The sequence below is a fragment of the Ips typographus genome, unplaced genomic scaffold (genome assembly GCF_016097725.1).
Source record: "Ips typographus isolate SLU unplaced genomic scaffold, UJ_Ityp_2.0 IpsContig58, whole genome shotgun sequence".
Taxonomy (NCBI): Eukaryota; Metazoa; Arthropoda; class Insecta; order Coleoptera; family Curculionidae; genus Ips; species Ips typographus.
Genome location: NW_028098576.1, coordinates 388,749 through 409,064, shown reverse-complemented (window position 1 = coordinate 409,064; position 20,316 = coordinate 388,749). Strand labels below are relative to the sequence as shown.

General features: G+C 32.4%; 1 long non-coding RNA gene across 1 annotated transcript; it reads right to left on the bottom strand.

Annotated features, from left to right (window-relative positions):
* Positions 1-9,938: 9,938 nt before the first annotated feature.
* LOC145739844 (uncharacterized) lies at positions 9,939-18,742 on the bottom strand. The gene is made up of 3 exons (XR_014181251.1): positions 18,602-18,742; positions 18,254-18,456; positions 9,939-11,621 (listed from the first exon to the last, which is right to left on the bottom strand). It is a non-coding gene; the product is annotated as an uncharacterized LOC145739844 (long non-coding RNA).
* Between the last annotated feature and the right edge of the window lie 1,574 nt (positions 18,743-20,316).

The window sequence follows — 20,316 nt, the reverse complement described above, 5'->3', positions numbered from 1 at the left end:
TGGCACTTCTAGTTCTAACTCAACTTCAACAAGAACGTCATGTGGAGACATATGGAGTATTCATGACGAATTTGCTGCGATTCAAAATCAAAATCTTGAGGATGTTGGAGGCCATGGAGGCAGTCAACAAGGACTTCCAAGTGAATTAAAACTTTATCTCAATCAACCAATCCAACCAAGAGATCGGGACCCGTTGGAATATTGGAAGAACAGCAAGAATGCTTTTCCAGGGACCTACCAAGTTGCCTTAAAATATCTGACCGTATTGGGTGCTTCGGTGCCATCAGAGCGACTAGTTTCACTATTAAACAATGTCTGTACTGATCAAAGAAGTCGTCTGACTCCAAAGCACTCTGATCAGTTGGTTTTCTTAGGATCATAGACGATGAATATTGGGAAATTTAATATTGATTTTTCCAATATGTATTAATCATCGTCTAAGGACCCGAAAGGTTTTATTTTATTTATGTACCGGAAATCGGAAATGTGGATTTTTTTAAATAAAAATGTTAAAACACTTTATTTAACAGTTATTTTATTAACCGGTTAATTTTGAACAGGTTAACCGGTTTCAGTTAAACCTTTAGAGGGAATAACCGGTTAATCATTAACCGGTTATTTTTTAATAACCTCCCATCCCTACCTGAAATTCACAAGGATGAAGAAAACAACAAATTTCAAAAATGCTTGAGCAAGGTATCATTCAAGATTCAGTTTCTCCTTGGTCCAGTCCAATATGGATAGTTCCCAAAAAGCTTGACGCTTCAGGAAAACGAAAATGGAGAATGGTTATTGACTATAGAAAACTCAATGAAAAAACTATTGATGATAAATACCCGTTACCAAACATATCAGACATTTTGGATAAATTAGGCAGAAGTCATTATTTTACAACTTTAGATTTGGCAAGTGGTTTCCATCAAATCGAAATGGACCCAGAAGACGTTCAAAAAACTGCATTTTCCACCGAAAACGGTCATTACGAGTTTAAGAGAATGCCGTTTGGCTTAAAAAATGCACCATCAACGTTTCAACGAGTAATGGACAATATTTTACGCGGTTTGCAAAATGAAATTTGTCTTGTTTATCTTGATGACATTGTTATATTCAGTTCATCTTTGCAGGAACACTTAACTAGACTAAAACAAGTTTTTCTCAGACTTCGTGAGTCCAATTTCAAAATACAGTTAGATAAATCTGAATTTCTCAAAAAAGAAGTACAGTATTTAGTACACGTTGTTACAACCGATGGAGTTAAACCCAATCCTGACAAAATAGCAGCAATAAAAAATTTTCCCATTCCAAGATCACAAAAAGAAATCAAATCATTTTTAGGCTTATTAGGTTATTATAGACGCTTTATAAAAGATTTTGCCAAAATTACAAAACCTTTAACTCTTTGTCTAAAAAAAGATGCAAAAGTAGTACACAACACCGAATTTTGTAATGCTTTCGAACATTGTAAGCAACTTTTAATAAACTCACCAATTCTTCAGTATCCCGATTTCGAAAAACCTTTTATCTTAACAACTGATGCTAGCAATTTTGCAATAGGAGCCGTACTTTCTCAAGGAAACATCCCTAATGACAAACCTGTAGCTTATGCATCAAGGACACTAAATCAAAGTGAATCTAAATACTCAACTATCGAAAAAGAACTTCTTGCAATTGTTTGGGCCTGTAAATATTTTCGCCCCTATCTTTTTGGACGTAGATTTAAAATTTATACGGACCACAGACCTTTAATTTGGCTATTTAACTTAAAAGAACCCAACAGTAAACTTGTTCGTTGGCGATTGAAATTGGAGGAATATGACTATGAGATCATTTAATAAGAAAGGAAAACAAAACACTAACGCAGACGCCCTTTCTCGAATTCAAATCAACGCACTTGAAACTCAAAGTACTTTTAATAATCCAGGAACAATAGATTTTGACATCGAAGAATTTCTAAATCAAGATTATGATCCATCTATTATCCCACCTGAATTGTTACAGGAACTTGACCCTATATCTACTTCAGATAAAGTACAAATATTACAAGACGTAACCGTAGTCCCACCAAAATCTCCAGACGTAACCAAAGATGATTCTTTACAGACTCCTCATACCACTAATAACTTGACTAATTACACTAACGATGGTATTCCTATATTAGACGAAATCATTAACAACAAACCTTTTCAGTTCATAATTTCAAGAAATCCCTATGACAACATTGACATTTCTTGGGACACTTTCGAAAAACATTATATCTGGAATGTAAAGATTCCCAAATCCAATGAAAAACTTATTTTGGAACTCCTTAAAAGTTTTACGACGGATAAGAAGACGTTTCATATATTCTTTCATGATGACTCAATGTATAATGACTTCAATAAAGTTTATATGACTCATTTCTATAAAACAGGAATAAAATTGGTCAAATGCACAAAATTAGTTAACTCTGTAAAAGATCCCGCAGAAAGACTCCTCTTAATTAAGCACCAACACGAAGGAAAATGTAACCACCGCGGAATAGGCGAAACGTTAGAAAAATTAAAACGAAACTATTATTGGCCTTCTATGAAAACCGATGTGTCTAAATTTATAAATGACTGTGAAGTTTGTCAAAAATCTAAATACTCGAGAAAACCTCCATATGTACCATTAGTTCTTACAGAAACTACTGGAAAGCCTTTCCAACTTTTACATATCGATATTTTTAAATTTAATAATCAAGACTTTTTAACTATTATTGATACTTTTTCTAAATTAGGACAAGCCCTTCCAGTAAGCGGAAAAACAGCTATAGAAATATGCAATGGCTTAATAACTTATTTTTCATATTACGGTGTTCCGGAAAAAATCATTTTTGACAATGGTCCAGAATTTAAAAATCAAGCAGTTAAAGAACTATTAAAACTGCATAAAATAGATGTACATTTTACAACACCACTACATCACGAATCAAATGCACCTATTGAACGATTCCATTCCACCTTAATCGAACATTTACGTATTTTAGGTGATCGTTTCAAAAATGAAAATGTCCAAACTTTAATGAAATACGCCCTAATTGCCTATAATAATTCTATTCACTCCGCAACAAAATTCACCCCTTTCGAACTTACATTTGGTCATACAAGTTTTCGTGATCCTAGTAATCTAATAAATACTGATTTCTATTCGGATTACGTATCAAATCACCAATCTCGATTAAAACACATTTATAAAGAAGTACAAGAAAATATGACCACAAAGAAACAAACCATCTTAGATAAAAGAAACACATTAGGTCCAGAACAGACTCAATTTAAAGTAGGTCAAACTGTTTACAAAATTAACCCCTCTCGAAATAAAAAGGATAAAAAGTTTATAGGTCCTGTCGAAATTGTAGAATTACTTGAACACAATAAAGTTAAAATTAAAAATAAAACAAATAGTAAAGTTGAAGTAATTCATATACAAGAATTAAAAATTCCTGTTGTTGCAGGATCATCTCCTTGATAATGGCAGTTGACGTGACCTTCCACAATCTAACCAACAATCCCGGACTCTTACCCCTAAAATTAGGTAATTCCCAAAATGTAATAAACACTTGGTCGTTTATTCATATATACGACATTTCGCCCATAATAAGAGAATTTACTTCATTACAAAATAGTTTAAATAAGATTCTACTTACTCTAAACAAATCATCAGTCTACAAACAAGTATTTTATAATTCCTATAATTTAGCATGTGTGCTCGAAAATAAAATTAAATCACAAATAAATCAAATAAACCCTTTATCAACCAGTAATCGATTTAAAAGAGGATTGATCAATGGCTTAGGTTCAACAATTAAGTCACTAACAGGTAACTTAGACCAACAAGACGCCGAAAAATATGACAAAATAATCTCTACATATATGACAATGATAACGACCTTAAAACAGCAATGCAAGAACAAATAACGATTATTGAGAATTCCAATAAATATTTTCGTGAAGTATCGGAAAATTTAACTCACAATCAAATTCTTTTAGAGTCAAGAGTTTTACAAGTTCAAACTGCTATGCGTAATATGAAAGAAAATGTACTTGAAACTAAGTTCTACTTTACTACACAAATGCTCATTTCACAAGTAACAACATCATTCCAAGAAATTTATGATCTACTAGAAAAACTACAAGTGGGAATAACTTTCTCAAAACTTAACACTTTTCACAATTCAATCTTAGATCCTAATGAATTAATAGATGAGATACAATCCATCACAGACGATTTAGTTTCAGGAAAACTTCCATTTTTTCCAAGTAAAGAAAATATACTTTTGTTCGAAAAGATCTTACAAATCAAAAGTTCAAAAATCAAGTAGTATTTATTATTGAACTACCAATAGTGGAATCCACCAATTACATCCTATATCATTTGTATCCACTACCAACACCAGCTTCTAATAGCTTTAAAATCATATTTCCTCAAACAAAATACCTAATCCTTAATGAGCTGAAGCATGCAAGTTTTGACCATCCATGTGAAGAAATATCTCCTGAAGAATATTTATGTCGAAACGCTAACCTGCTGCCAAATAACGATGAAGCTCCATGTGAAGTTCAGATGCTAAACTTCAGTCCAAATACATCTAAATGTCATCATACTATGATGGAAGTCGAGAGAACCAAAGTAGAAAAGTTAGAACACGAGAAATGGATGCTGATAATCCCACAACAAACTGTAGCTGTTCAACAGTGCGGGTCAAATAAGGACAACATTCCATTAAAAGGAACATACCTTTTGGAGTTAACCCCAAGTTGTGAAGTGCATATAAGTGACTTTCATTTAAAGACTTATCACAGTGCAAAAGTTAGTATCAAAAACATTGAACTTCCTCAAATTAACCTACCAGCAGTAACGGAAGAAAGCCTTACGTTTAAGTTTGATAAAACCAATTTAAATTCAATAAATCTTAACGAATTTGACAACATCCAAGATGCAATTGATACTCAAAATCAAAAATTAAGAAATATTTTGAAAAAACCAAATTTCTTCTTTGAATTCAATCTGTCAACTCTCTTAATATATGTGTTACTAATTGCTCTTGCTGTATTTTATCTTTATAAAAAGGTCATTGAACCAAAATTAAGAAGAAAGAAGATCCAGAAGCCCAAGATGCCGAGGTAGATGCCTCTTCAATCCTATCAAGGGTCGTGATTTAGAAACTTCAACTCACCGTTGGCTCGTCTCTAAGGAGGGAGGAGTTATGAACCCTTAAGTGCACATCATGCATAATATTGTTTAGAGTTAGGCTATTTCTAGGATCTTATTGTTTACATTTAATATTATTATAAATATGAGTACGATGTTATTACAGTTAGTTATTATGCTGCATTCACGCAATACATGTAACTCCGTTCTGCAATAAATCATTTTTTTTAAGTGATTTTCGTGGTGATTGAATTTAACTAGGGTGAACCGCACTTAATCGACCGAGTGTCCACTTGTGCGGAGGTAAGTTATTGTCTTGAAGTCAAACTAACTCTCCAACAGATAAGTTCCTCTGATTTGTTGTCCATTTTTGCCGCTGTTGTAATTGGGTGATGTATTCTGTGGACCATCTGTTCCAGAAACATTGTTTCAGTTTATCAATCTGTTCATACAGATCAAGTCTATTTGTGGGTCGATTTACAAGGTCAGGGTATGGTAAGGATACGGACGAACAACCTAGCAAGAAGTGTGATGGCGTAAGTGCACTTAGATTGTTGGGATCATTGGATAACGTAATAAATATAATAAAATAAGTAAATTTAGTGGGTGATGTTTCTAAGACCTTAAGCAAAATCTGTTTTGCCGCCTTAATTCCAGCTTCCCATATTCCTCCGTGGTGAGGTGAATAAGCCGCAATAAAATGCCACTTTATACCAAGGTCAACTCCCAGTTGGTTGACTAAGTCTGATTTCTCTGTTTTTAAGAATTGGCCCAACTCTTTAAATTTGTTGTGGGCCCCTACGAAGTTGCTACCATTGTCCGAGTAAACGTTATTTGGTTTACCTCTTCTGGACATAAACCGCTGAAAGGCTTGCAAAAATGCTTGAGTGCTTAGATCAGTAACCAGCTCTAAGTGCACAGCCTTAACAGTTAGATAAATGAATAAACACAAATAGCATTTGTAAAGTTTACTTCCACGACCTTGATTACTTTTATAGAAAAAGGGCCCACCGAAATCAATTCCAACTTCAGAAAAGGGTAAGGTTCCAGGAGAGATTCTTGACTGCGGCAAATTTCCTATCAATGGATGAATGAATTTTGATCGAAAGTTGAAACATATTATGCACTCTCGGACAACTCGCTTTGCAAGGTTTTTTCCTGCAATTGCCCAATAGTTCTCTCTTACATCAGCTAGTAATGTTTGAGACGCGCAGTGAAAATGTTCGAAATGTTTGGCTCTGAAAATGGGATATGTAAGATGGTGTCGTTTATCTAGCAATGCTGGATGCCTTTTCTCCACGGGAAACGAAGAATGTCTGAGACGACCACCGACCCGAATTATGTTGTCACTGAGAAACGGAGTGAGGCTTAGTAACTTGCTCGAATTTTTTACACAACCTGTTTTAGAAAGCTCTCTGAATTCTTCTTCAAAGCTCTCCTCCTGGGCAAGCATAACTAACTTAGTTTCAGCTTGACGAATTTCGGCCCAGGTCAGTGACTCATGAAATTTAGTCTTTGACGTTCTGCAATTGCTAATAAATCTTAAGCAGTAAGTCATAACTCGTGTAATTCGCGTAAATGAAGAGAATCTTTGAAAGGGGGATAATTCAGATTTCGGAGTTTCACTGTGTACAAAAGCACGAAGATTTTTCTTAACCTCTGGTAAGTCTTCAATTTGAATTGACGGTGAGAAGGTTGTGTCAATTGGCCAGAACGATGAAGTCTGGTGAAGCCACTTAGGCCCACAAAACCACTTTTCCTGATTATTGAGAAGTTCGCCTGGAGAAGACCCTCTGGATAGGTAATCTGCTGGATTAAGATCTGAAGGTACGCAGTACCAGAATTCTGTAGGAATTTGTTTCTGAATTTCTGAAACACGGTTTCCAACGAAAACTTGGAAAAGATGAGGCGACGATCTAATCCATGATAAAGCTACCTTTGAATCACACCATAATCTAGTGTCTTTGATTTCTTGGGTTAATGAAGTCATTACCTTAGTATATAATTGAGATAATAGGAAAGCTGCGCACAATTCCAGTTATGGAATGCAGACAGATTTTAAGGGAGCTGCCCTCGATTTGGATGTGATCAGATGAACATGAACAACTTGGTTTATATCGACTGTACGCAATTAGATGCAGGCGCCATGAGCGTACTGCGAAGCGTCTGAGAACCTATGAATTTCAGCTGAAACGAGTTATTTACAAGTTGCTAGTCTGGAAACTTGCAAACCATTTAATTGAGGCAAATTCGTCTCGAAAAGAATTCCATTTTTTGGCAAGCTCTTGGGGAACCTCTTGATCCCAAATAAAACCCAAAGACCATAACTGTTGCAAGAATATTTTTGCACAAACTGTTATAGGACCAAGCAATCCAATCGAATCGAAAATTCGTGCTGTTTCTGATAGAATTGCGCGTTTGCTAACACATCTTTCATGTGGGACTTGATCAATTGAAAAGTGCAAAAATAAAATTTATCATTGGATGAAGAACCATCTAACTAATTTAGGATGTTAGAGTCATTGGATTTCCACTTCCTTAATTCGAAACATGCAGAGGATGATATAGTACTGACTTGCTGTTGTAACTGGAGAACTTCTGCAACTGCATTTGCTCCTGACAGTGGTCGAATGCGAGCTGCATGAGGCACCTGGTTACAAGAAATGGAGCACTTGCAGTGCCATAAACCACTGTATTGAGAGAAAACGTCTGAAGTTTATCTTCTGGGTTCGAACGACATAAAATTAGTTGAAGTGGCTTTAATTCGTCGTTAACAAGTATTTGCCGATACGTTTTGCAAATGTCCGCTGAAATAACATACGAATGTTGCCTAAATCGAAGCATGATGGACACTAAATCTTCTTGAATAGTAGGGCCTGTCAACTGAATAGAGTTGTACGACTGACCTGACGAAGATGGAAATGAGCTGTTGAATACAACTCGCAAGCTTGGTTGTGGCGCTATCTTCACGACGAACACAGTGATGTGGGGAATAATAGGTTACTTGATTACTTATTGTATCTTGAAACAAGGACATATGTCCAAGTTCCTTGTACTCAGTCATGAAATCTATGTACAACCGTTTTTTCTCTGGACTTGAACGGAGTCGTTTTTCCTGTGATAGAAACTGTCGAATGGCGCCCTTCCTTGACTCGCCCAAAGTAGAATATGGCTGTCTTAGAGGAATTCCTTTGTTTTTCCTTTGTGATTTCAATACATGGTTTTTTGAAAAAGTTGCTCTGCAAAATGTTCCTCTTCTGACTACGGTGACCTTTGTGGTAACTCTTCCAGCTCCCAAAATTTTGGCAGCTGGTGATTGAGGTCAATTTCTCTTGAAAGGTGACACTTTGAATTTGAAATGTTCCTATCACTGGTTACACTAAGAGAATCCGATAGCAGCCAACCAAGTTTACTATTTTGTAGAACGGGACCGTCGGAAGACAAGATTTTGGTACCTTTAGAAAGGAGCTTCCAGAATAAACCTACCCCTAGAAGAATGTCAATACCCCTTGAATCATAAAACGTTGGGGCAGCAAGGTTTATACAGGGTGGCGCAATAGTGTGACAAAGTCCCATATTGTTGTTGGTTTTGATTTTTCTAAAATAATTATTATGTAAAAGTTGATCAGAATCATTTGGTCTACAACATAAAAATTCTTTTGACTATACAGGGTGTTGCGTAAGTGAGGATCAAAAATGTTTTTTGTTTTTTTTTATAAAACACCCTGTATATTTTTGCATATTTGGATTCTTTGTAAAATTCTACATCCGAATCAGTTTTCATCTTTGCTTAAAATGGCGGCGTTGCCAACTTGTTTAACAAAACAATCAAATTTGGGGCAAAACATTAATCTTTGTTATCGACAATAATTGTCTAATGACTCGTAATAAAGTAATGAAAATTGGCCTAAAGGAAGTCAAAACTGTAAGTAAAAGCTCAAATAGGCGTAGAAAACATTGCGCCATACAAGGTGTTTTGTACAGAGCGTCCAAGTTAGGAAATTTGAAAATCGGTTAATTCGATTTTTTTTAAATGGAACACCCTGTATTTAAGGGTTGCATATTATTCTCCTGTCAATTCTCTTAGTTTCATTACATACCTATCTTTGCTTGTTTTGGCGCTATTTTAATTGTTCTGAATTATCGTCTAAAAACGCATAAGAATACGCGAATAAATTAATGCAATTATTTTCGAAGTAGGCCATGGTCGTCGTAGCGATATTGCTTCAATTTTCTAGTTTGCCATGAAACTCACTGACATAATGAATGTCAAAGTTATTATCGATTTCGCTGTCAATTTTATTGTTGATAGGTACCTACTTAATTGTTTGGAATTAATAAATAACCAAGTTTTATTTATGAAAATTAAATATGAATTTTTCAAAATCAGAGATGTTTGACATGATTTTCGTGTTGGGTGCTAGTGACAAAAATGCATTATTGGCTAAAAGATTGTATCAGGAGCGATATCCCGATAGAAGGCAACCAGAAAAAAAAGCATTTGAAAAACTTAGGGAACGTTTTGAGAGGACTGGAAGTGTGTCATACACTAAAATTAAGAGACAGAAACGATCAAGAACCGATGAAAATGAAATAAATGTTCTGTTCTGTTTGCGTTATTTGATATTATTACCAAAATAATGGATTTTCTCAAAAAATTTAAATGCAATGATATTACTTTTTGTAGACTAGAAAATAGACAAATGACAAAAAAAGAAAAAAAAAAAAAGAAAAAAAAAAATATATATTAAGATGCGGTTTGCGCAGGCTTATTGGTTAGTCATTTGTCTATTTTCTAGTCTACAAAAAGTCATATCATTGCATTTAAATTTTTTGAGAAAATCCATTATTTTGGTTATAATATCAAATAACGCCCTCTATCGGCGGCCGTTTAGGTCACAACTGTCATTATCAGAAGAAACCTAAAAGCCCAAGAAATGCTCTTTTCAATGATACCAAATTTATCCAAATGTATTAAAGACGTTTCGAAGTTACAGGCATTTATTTAAAACAACATTCAAATACCCCCCACCACTTTATTTCGAAAGATAGAGAAAAATGTTCGACTTTAAGTTAACATTAAAACGCAAATACTTTTTTGTTACATTCATTGGGGAAAATCACAAGAAACGTAACTTTATGTAATTCAAGATGGCGCAAACGCCCTCTGGTAGCCATCTTGGAAACTTGAAAATAATTTCCAGCATTTTCCCTTGCCTACTTATCCTATAAATTTTTTTACCGTAACTCTCTACGATCATTAGTTTCGGAGGTATAGCCGCTTACCTCGCTTATTTGCCCACCCTGTACAACATATCCCTTAAAGGCATGAACAAAAATTGCTCGTTTTTACCCATGTTGCCCGTAAAAAATAAAGTCATATAAATAAATAATATCCTATAAATTTTTTTACCGTAACTCTCTACGATCATTAGTTTCGGAGGTACAGCCGGTTACCTCGCTTATTTGCCCACCCTGTACAAACAAAATGAACAAGAAAGCATCTCGATCACAGATTTCAAAAAATCCGTCGTAAAATATGTGATGTCTTATAAACATCAAACTGAAATTTTAGAAAAAGGCAATAATAATCGACAGGAAGGTACAAAATCATTTCATCAGGTACATTATCCCCGTCTAGAAAGAAGGTACAAAATAAAATATTTACCAAACTTAAGGTACGTTTTACACTTATGCGGTGAGTTCTTTAGTAGATTAAGATTTTTACAGCCTCTGAAGATGAGCATCTATATGCTCGAAACATGTCAGGCGTTTTGACTTTCACCTCAGTTTTGAGGGTCTAATAAATATATTGTGGAGAAGGTTGCGTGTTTTTTCACCACTTTTACGATTTCACCTCCACTGCGAGTAACATGGACACTACTTTACTGCGTAAAAATTTGAGTTTCAAAGTAACCAATATCATCGGATCATGACTCAAGTCATGTGAAAAAGATTGATTTTATATTTCTTTCTCAAAGAGTGTTTCAAACACGTTCTAAGTTTGTATACACATTAAAAACGCGGTTTTTTTAAAGTTCTAATAATATAACTAACTCTAATAACACACGTGATATAAGGTTGATTCTTCGATATAAATCGGAACTGGGCAGACACAAAAAGTTAATTTTGCTGTAGGATGTTAATCAGTTGGAGAATAAATTGTACGTTTGATAGATATTAATGACTGATTGCTGGTCTGGTTCAATTCCAATGTCAACTTCTGCACAGTTACTCAGTTCGCCATGCGTAGATTGACATTTAAAGGAATGTCAATTCTTTTAATACATCCCCAGAACAATGCTGCATATGACATAACAGCAAATCGAAATAGCAAATAAAACTACATACAACCCGCGCCCCAATCTTTAGTTTATTAGTAAAATATATAAGAATTCCAGCGTTCCCCTGTACGACTTTTTATGTATCTCGCTTCCCCGGGAAAATACCTGAAACAAAGAAAATAATATTACGACAAGAACATAAAAACGTCAACGTGTTTTAACCGATTTCAGCTGAATACCTAAAAAAAAATTCTAAAACTTTTTATTACATCCGGAGATTTCCGACAAAAACCGAAAAAGTTAAATTTCTATTTGTTTTTTACCACTTTATTAATGATTATTTTGGAATTTACTCCGGTATATAATACAAATTTTTGAATTTTTCTTTACCAAAATTTTTAGCAGTAAAATGCGCAACGTTGCCTCAACGAATTTGTAACACCCTGTATACAGGGTAATTCATTTCGCAGCTTTAAATTGCGCAACTTTGCCCCAATTTAAACTTTTTCGTATCTCTTATGGTTTCCGAAATCCCAATGGTGAGGGTCGAATTTGAATTACCCTGTATAGTGTAAAAGTTTAAGAATTAAGTGTAGAATTTAAAATGTATTAAAAAATGTTGTTCTATTTAAGAATACTAATATTTTATCTGCCACAAATTTATGCTCTACCCTGCATAGTCAAATAAAAAAAAAACATTTCTAATTTTTGTTTTAAAAAAAATTGCCCAGCCTAAATTAAAACTGATATTATCACATAGCTTATAAAAAAGAAAGATCACAAAACGGTGCACGCTAGATGTAACAAATCTTCCTGATCAATCAATCAATGAGTAAATTCAAAAATTCAATAATATACAGGGCGTTACATTATAAAACAAAGAAAATTTGGACTGTCACAGTTTTACAAGATACTTTTTGTAGCTACCCAAATAGTTTACTCTGATTAAAATAATCCAATCAACCTTAATGTTAATTCCTGTCTATCTGAGATATTATTTATAGACAGGGAATAGCTTGAATAATCAAATTATTTAAAAATTCATAAGAATTTACTTGGTTTTAAAAACACTGCAACTACACAAAGGTGTTTGCTTTATAATCATAGTACTCATAATGTAGAAGAGAGACAAGCGGTGTCTTGAGTTCATCATTTGTACTCACTGCAAACTACCTCATTATTACTATTACTTTAAACATGCTTTTAGATGACACTAAATATAATACATATTGATTTGACGTTCAATAATGCAATTTACCAAAGTAAATAATGATGATTATCTTTGAGATTATTGTGTTAACGTAAAACAATAATAAAAACTGCAATGCTTTTCATTTTAATGTCAATTTCAGTAAAAATAGTTAACTAACATTAAAACTTTTATTATTTATGCACTGTTCTAATGTAGTACTTCTTGGTGGGTAATTTGAGCCTTGTTTAAGTTGTCAATTTCTCCATAAAAGTTATGCTTTCTGACCCACATGAAAAAGTAGTGAAGTATTTAGCATATACCAGATACAGATCTGTAGGATAGGCCTAATTTGCTACTTGAACTGTACTTAAAAAATGCCAGACGAGAAAAATGTGTAGTAATGATGCATCAGCAGGGTTCAATACATAGGATAGGTATGAAATTTGCATTGTAATCTTACTTGGATCAGCAGGCACTATGTCCTTCAAAAAATATACATTTACTTGATTTTAGTGTATAATTTTCAACTCTTCTCGAAGTATTGTATTAAAATTAAAAATATAACTATTTTAGCTGCATGGGAATCTGTTTGACATAACAAAATAAAAACAAAAGCAAAGTGAAAAATTCGAACTTTAGTTGACATAAGAACAGATGGAAGATGGCTTAATCAGCTGAATTTGTTTCCTCAAAGTGATAAGCCCTGTGACGTCACAGTAGGGTGCTCGGGCTGCACAATATGCACTTAAAACTTTTTACATTATTTTTTACATTGAAGTAGAAACTAGAAATCTACTTTCACAGAATGAATGCACTACTTTCCATCTGAGACCATATTTATAGAAAATGGTAATCTCAAATAATCAAAATATCAAAAAATTGAACTTCATTAGGTATTGGATTGTTAAAAAAACATTGCAGCTGCACAAATACAGTGTGTTACAAATTAGATGCATTAGCATTGCTATCTCAGAAAGTTTAGTTGATAGAGCTTTAGTTAAATGGAGGCAAAGTTGCGCATTTTATTGCTAAATAATTTGGTAAAAAAAAAAATATTTTATTACATCCGGAGATATCCAACAAAAACAATTAATCAAATTTCTCAATTTTATTTTTTTACCCTTTTATTATTGATTATTTTGGAAAATCAATTGCACCTTCTGGAGGCATTAATTTATGCTATTTAAGAAAATAATGTTTGTATTTAGCTACAACGTTTTGTTTTTTAGATACCATCATCAACTTAATATTTTAAAATACGGACCGGGACTTTTGATTTCGTTTTTTTAGTAGCTACCAACCTCCCGAAAATAATGATGTGCCACACTTGTCAAAAAATTATACCTAGTGTACTTAGGTATTTGTTTTTTTTTCAAATAAGCATTTGAAATTCATATGTTATCATAATGAGTAAATAATTTAGTTTTTCTAATTTTGGCATACAAAGTGACACTTTTCAAAACTGATTAGAGTGACAAAACGTTTTACTTTTTGTAACTAGTTACGAAAAGTATCACTTTATGTAACTAGTTATGAAAAGTTCATTTCATCACTCCCTGTTTTTATGCATTTCCGTAGAAACATATGGGCGACACCCATCATAACATGTCGTTGTCACAGTATATACAAGGTGCTATGAAAGTGAATATTTGGGTTAAATCACTTTAAAAGATAGTTTTTACAGCTTTTTGGTCAAAATTAGAAAAAATTATGTATGCAACACGTTTCGAAAATGTCTTATTGTGTAAATCATTCAAATTGTAGGACCTCGCTGCGCTCGCCCTACAAACATTCATTCGTTACACAAAATCGATCTTTTCGTAACTGGTTACATAAATAGCTATTGATATGATTAAGCTGTTTCATCAAAACTCAACCTCGAATTCAAACATGTGAGTATCCGAAAAATAAATAACTAACCAAAAACATATTTTTTTTTAATAAATGAAAAGTACTATAAGAAACTCTCTCTCTTTTTCGAAGGAGCAATGAACCTAATTATTAAATTATATAAAACTAAATTATCTACTCATTATGACAACATATCAATTTCAATTGCTTAATTTTTTAAAAAATCTTAAAATACCGAATACATAATACAAGTAGGTACACTAGGTATATTTTTTTGACAAGTGTGACACATTATTAGTTTCAGAAGGTCTGTGGCTACTGAAAAATGAAATAAAAAGTTGAAGTCCGTATTTGAAAATTTGAAGTTGATGTTGGTATCTAAAAAACAAAATGTCGGAGCTGAAAACTAAAACTATTTTCTTGAAGAGCATAAAAAAGTGCCTCCAGAAGGTGCCATTAATTAAAGTAGTAAAAAAATAAAATAGAAATTTGAGTTTTCCGGTTTTTGTCGTATATCTCCGGATGTAATGAAACTTTTATGAATTTTTTTTTACCAAATAAAATGCGCAACTTTGCCTCCATTTAACTAAAGCTCTATCAACTACACTTTCTGAGATAGCAATGTCAATGCATCGAGTTGGCTTTACAATCATGGTACTAGATAACCAAATGTTGTATCATACAGTGTGGAACAGCCAAATGGAATAAATTCGATAACCAATAAATGAGAGCGTGTTGGGAAAAACGCTTGAACACGTCGATTTGTATTTTTAGATGCGCATTTATTAAAAAAAAATAAAAATTATATAGGGTGTGTCATGTGACAGTGGCCGATACCAACTTTCTTATTTTAATTACAACCCCCTGTATATTATTAGTTTTTTGGATTCTTCATAAAATTCTAGACATAATTCATGTACAATGTCTCATACCTATCTTCCACTGTTTCGGAAATATTAAGTGTTTTCAGATGTATTACAACAATTAACATTAAAAAAAGAAAATTATTTTATTTCACAAATTCGCTACATTACACTCAATACTTATTTTCACGAACATTTTGAACATCTCTTACATTGAAATTAATGTTTTTTTGTTTTTTTTACATTGTTTGTGAAATAAAATAATTTTCTTTTTTTAATATTAATTTTAGTAATACATCTGAAAACACTTAATATTTCCGAAACAGTTGAAGATAGGTATGGGACATTGTACATGAATTATGTCTAGAATTTTCTGAAGAATCCAAAAAAATTATAATATACAGGGGGTTGTATTTAAAATAAGAAAGTTGGTATCGGCCACTGTCACATGACACACCCTATATAATTTTTATTTTTTTTAATAAATGCGCATCTAAAAATATAAATCGACGTGTCCAATCGTTTTTCCCAACACACTCTCATTTATTCGTTATCGAATTTATTCCATTTGGCTGTTCCACACTGTATAAGTAATTTCGTAGCCATAATTTGATCTGAAGAATTGACACATATACAGTGTGACCCATTTAGAATGGAAACACCCCTATAAAACTTTAGGTTATTAACCGATTTCAATTATTTTTTTTTTGAAATAATTAGGAATTTGAATTTTAATTTGTCATAACTTTGTTATTAATGAATGGATTTTTATGAAATTTTGGTCACAGCTATTTGAAAGCACTATAGATCCAGTGGCGTAGTAATTTTTTCAATAAAAAAATCGCTAATAAAAATTCTCCATTTTCTATCAAGAAAAAGTATCGTAATATGACCTGAAAACTGAAATAAATATTTAAAATTTTCTCCCGTAATAGACATTTCATTCCTAATTATTTCAAAAAAAAAATAATTGAAATCGATTAATAACCTAAAATTTTATAGGGGTGTTTCCATTCTAAATGGGTCACACTGTATGAATTAGATTATTATTGTTCCTTCAAACATGCATTTAGATAACACTACATACAGTGCTTTTGTAACATGCATGCTGCCTAAGTTCAATAAAATTAAAAAGACTAACTTTTCACAAAAATTCTCGGACCCCTATGTTTTTCATTTTATTAAATGCTGCTTGTGTTATATGAATTGGAATTATACAGGGCCCAAAAACTGGGTATTTAAAACATTTTTGATCTTTTAAATGGCAACACTTCTTTTATTGTATAACTTGGATTCTAGAAACAAACAATTCTAAGTATTGTTCCATGCAACTTGTACCACAATTATCCTGTAAATATTGATAATTTGAAACCAATAATTTTCCAATAAATCAGATTAACATCCCCAAAAATTATTGATGACATTTTAAAAAAAAATGTAAAAAGATAATAAACTGTCTTGGTTATTGTAACAGTCCATAGAGTTCATTTTGAACAGCTGTTTTTAATTTTTTTCAATTTTTTTAAGTAAAAGTTGTGGGACCTATAATTTTGAAAAGTCTTTTTGACATTTGTTTAAAAACAATTGAATATCAGTATGGAGTATGTTGCATGAAATATGTTAAGAATTGTTTGTAGAATCCAAAACCTTCTATAAAAATAAGGTTCCAAGTGTTTTTGCAAAAAGTAAAGCTCACTTTATAGAACAAAATTTAGTTTAAGTATTAGTATTCACTGTAAAAATTGAAGGTGATTATAAATGATAAGTTTATGGAGGTTATTACATGACATATAGACTGACAAGTGCCAGTACATAAATAGTAAATATTAAATAAAAAGTTGTAGTTTGTAGCTGCAATCCTTTTTCTTTATGCTGGAACCCAAAACAAAAACAAAAAAGTTAATAAAATCATGTACCTAAAAACTATAATTATTGTGAATATTTCCCTCATGTGTTAAATGTCCCATATGAGCAGTGCATTTTCACCAGAATGACAGCGATAATTGCATTCTAAAGTGATAATTGCATTTCGATAATTGCACTGTACGTATCTATAACAACTGCATTGTTGTAGAGCCTATTGCTAGTACACTAATTGTTATCCTTGCGCAGTTTTTTGACTTTTTATAACCAAAAAATGTCAAACGCGATGTCAACAAAAATTAATAAACGGTTTGGAACTTGTTCATTGAGCTCCATTGAGCAATCTATAGTTGCAGCAAAACCAAAACATTTTCTTTATTCGGGAAATATTCCCCAAAATTACATTCGTGCCTTAAAAATGACCTGATAATTCTGCGTTCAAACTTGTTATCTTTGCAAACTGCATTCGGTCATATTCATATTTTTTTCTAAAAAAGCCCTCCACCTTCGGTGTCGGGCTCTTTCGCCAAAAAAATATGAAAATAAACTCATGCAGTTAAGAGATAACAAGTTTTCATGCAAAATTATCGGTAATTTTTATGCACTTGTGCAATTACCCCCGATAATATTCATCTGTCAATGCCTGGTTAACCATCCTGCAGGTGCGAAAAAGGCAAAAAGATTTAATTTTAGTATTAGCCAAAAACAATTTTGGTTTTTAAGTGAATACAGTTATTACTAATACTAAATTTAAATTATTTTTTTTATAAACTTCTTTGGTCATAAGCATTGATTCTATTCTTAGTCCTAATATTAATAATATAACTAAAATTAAATTTTGCTTTATAAACTAGGCTTAAGTTCCTTCCATTTCATCACATTCAAGACATTGTATAATACATATTAACTCAATGTTGAGCAATGCTGTTTACTAAAGTGTACAATGATAATTATTAAACATAAAACAATAATGAAAAATGCATTTGTTTTCATTTGAATGTTAATTTAAGTAAAATCAATATACTGACCTTAAAACTTGCTTTTTTATTCACTGTTCTAATGTAAGTAGTTGAACCCATTGCACACCATTTCACTCTTCAACTTGATTGATAAGTTGCAATCTTCTTAGTGGGTAATCTGTTCTTCGCTTAGGTCAATTTCTTCATAAAAGTTGTATTTTCTCATCCACATGGAAAAGTAGTGAAGTATTCAACATATACAGGATACCGATCTGTGAAATAGGCCCAATTTGTTAGTTGAACCACCCTTAAAAAATTGTCAGACTAGACAAATTTTTAGTAATGTATACAAGTGATGCATCAGCAGAGATTATTTAGGTTAGGTATGAAATTGCCTAATTGCCATTGAAATCTTACCTGGGCTAGCAGGCGTTGTGTGCATTATGTCTATCGAAAAATATACATTTACTTGAATTTAGTGAATAATCTTCACCAATTATTAGACTATTGTAATAAAAATACAATTTATTTTAGCTGCATGTTAGTTTTTTTGACACAACAAAAGGAAAACAAAACAGGAAAGTGACAAGTTGGCATTTGACACCATATCAGATCCAAGAGGGCCTATCAGCGGAACTTCTTTTCTGTGTGTGTTACGCCGGGTGACGTCACAGTGGATGCTCGGGTGCACAATATGCACTTAATACCCAAGGAATTACAGGCGTTGTCCGTGGTTTTGTATTACTATTTGATTCTCTCTCTTCATTAAAGTATAGTATTTGTAGGAAGGGGTTCACGTTCAAGTTCGACTAAACAAAATATCTAAAAATTTAGATTCAATAAGTATTGGATTTATTGTTTTAAAAGAACATTGCAGCAGCACAAAGATGTTTTCTTTACAATCATAGTACTTGATCGGTAGATGTCTCATATAAGTGGTTTCTAGAACTCATATTTAAACTCACCACAAACTACACTTTATTCAAAAATATTACTACTATTTCTTAACATGCTTTTAGGTAAGGCTACATATACTCATGACATATTAGCTTGAGGTTCAGAAATGCAGTTTACTGAAGCACCTAATGATGATATTGTTATATTGTGTTAAACATAAAAGAACACTGTAAACTGCAATGATTTTCACTTTTCAGTAAATGTTAATATATTGGAATTATAGTTTAGTTTGAATAAAAACAGTTAACTTTAACTGTTCAACAGTTAACAGTTAACTTTAACTGTTTTTATTCGCACATAAAAAAATTTGTTGTTGGAAAAATGTAAGTAATTAAATACTTGTCTAGCATCAATGATATCTGGTGTTAAGTAACTAAATTGCTGGCAAATTGTCAAAAGTTTGAGCGATATGTATATCACAATTTTTTAAAATTAAGGAGAACTAGATGGCTGTGCAGATATAATGTCATTAGAATCATTTTAGAGCAGTATACAGAGTTAAAAGCCTACTTTGCATTAGTTGTAGACAAAGAAAAATATTACACGGCTAGGACTTTAAATAGCATGTTACAGGATTCTCAAAATTACTTATATTTGTTCTTAAAGCCTCTTATATAAAATGAATAAATTAAATTTGATATTTCAAAAAGATTATTTGGAAATTGGTAAAGCATTTGAAGATGTCCAAACAATAATAATGTTTCTGGCTGCAAACATTTTTAAGCCGGTATTTCTTAATTTTAATGATGTTGTCAACAATATAACAACAATGATTTAGCTCTTCATGTACAAGCAACATTGAGCTGGGTATTGAATTTAATCTAGCCTTAAATGAAAATAAAATATCCACCCAGGATCTCATCAATATATATATAAGGACAGATTAAAAAAATATGTTCATTGTCTATTGAAAGGTACAATAGATAGACTTCCCACAAATCTCATTCACTTTTGTTGGAAGGATCGAGACGTGCTTGTGCAAAAATAAATAAGCAGGAGTAATTTACAACAGACTTTAATTAACTGATAAATGTGAGAAAAAATAAGAATTATTATTCAGAGAGTAAAGAACAGTTTACATACAAGCCTTTTATAACAACTGAATCACTATGACTACTGACTGACAGTCACAACTGACTGACAAGACCTAACCTAACTAGGGATGAACGATTTCA